The sequence below is a fragment of the Hylobates moloch genome, unplaced genomic scaffold (genome assembly GCF_009828535.3).
Source record: "Hylobates moloch isolate HMO894 unplaced genomic scaffold, HMol_V3 SCAFFOLD_14799, whole genome shotgun sequence".
NCBI classification, from domain to species: Eukaryota; Metazoa; Chordata; class Mammalia; order Primates; family Hylobatidae; genus Hylobates; species Hylobates moloch.
The window spans coordinates 1-1,379 of record NW_026667074.1 but is presented as its reverse complement, the minus strand read 5'-3'; the positions used below and the strand labels follow the sequence as shown (position 1 = coordinate 1,379).

General features: G+C 47.0%; 1 pseudogene; it reads right to left on the bottom strand.

Annotated features, from left to right (window-relative positions):
* Positions 1-4: 4 nt before the first annotated feature.
* On the bottom strand, positions 5-725 carry LOC116465934 (splicing factor 45-like; annotated as a pseudogene).
* Positions 726-1,379: the final 654 nt, after the last annotated feature.

Sequence of the window (1,379 nt, the reverse complement as noted above, 5' to 3'; positions counted from 1 at the left end):
GCATGATCTTGTGCGCCACCGTTCCCACCACGTTAGCGAGGAAGGAGCTGCTAGGCCGGTTTGGAGATCTCCGTCTGTCCTGTTCCTGCTTCACTGGGGGAGGAATGGCAGCTTTGGAAGACCGTGACTGAGGTCTTGAATCCTCTTCATAAGGAAAATCTCGGGGTGACTGTCTTTCTCTGCCAGAGAAGTGGGAGGGGCAATGGCAGCTCCACCCTACTACTTTTCCTCCTCTCTCGTTCCTAATCTTCCCTTCATCAGAATCTGGATCTGGTCGCCTTGATCAGAACTCCCCTAGCTTTTTGCCTGTCTTTAGGTCTAATTTCCCTTTCTTCTATTTCCTTTCGTATTTCTAGCTCCTGCTGTGTCTGTCGTTCCTCTCTTTGGGGCTTCACTACTTTCTCATAATCGTAAGGAAACATAGGATCATATTCGTCAGCTAAGGGAATCAGAACGTCCCCTGCAGAAACCCACTGGGAACAGGATCCTTCAGCCCAGCTGCTGCATGCCGTGGTGTGTCACCAATTTGCAGGTCATCTGAGGAGCCGCCTGACCTTAGGTCAATGACTGGGGCAAGAGGTGCACTGTTTCTAACTTTGGCTCTTTCCCTGAGTGACAGCTGCCTTCCTCACCTGAAGCTGAGACTGCAGAAGTTTAACCTTTTGGGACCAGCCTTCTGCTTTTGAGTCACTGGTCTCCACTCCCAGGCCATCGTATGGGGACATCTTTTGTTTTCAATTTAATGTTGCCCTGCTGACTCTACCCATGGGTAGCCAGGTTAATACGAAAAAATAATAATAAGAAAAACCCATCAATTTCCTGATGCCAGATAAATGGAAAATGTTATTTGCACAAAAGAAACCTTGAGAGAGACTTGGAACAAATCACTGGTGGATGTGGATTTCTGGATCTCACTAGATTTATTTTAATAGAAAGTTTAGGCCAGACGTGGTGGCTCATGCCTGTAATCCCATCACTTGGGAGGCTGAGGCAGGTGGATCATCTGAGGTTAGTAGTTCAAGACCAGCCTGGCCAACATGGTGAAACCCCGTCTCTACTAAAAATACAAAGATTAGCTGGGCATGGTGGTGGGCGCCTATAGTCCCAGCTACTGGGTAGGGTGAGGCAGGAGAATTGCTTGAACCTGGGAGGCAGAGGTTGCAGTGAATAGAGATCGTGCCACTGCACTCCAGCCTGGCAACAGAGTGAGACTCTGTCAAGAAAGAAAGAAAGAGAGAGAAAGAAAGAAAGGGAGGGAATGAAGGAGGGAAAAAAGAAAAAAAGAAAGAAAGAAAGTCTAATTCGCAGATGCAGACTTATCTTCTGTACTGTCATTTGTCCATTCTTTTTTTTCTAGTCTGAGATTTCATCTTTTTGAA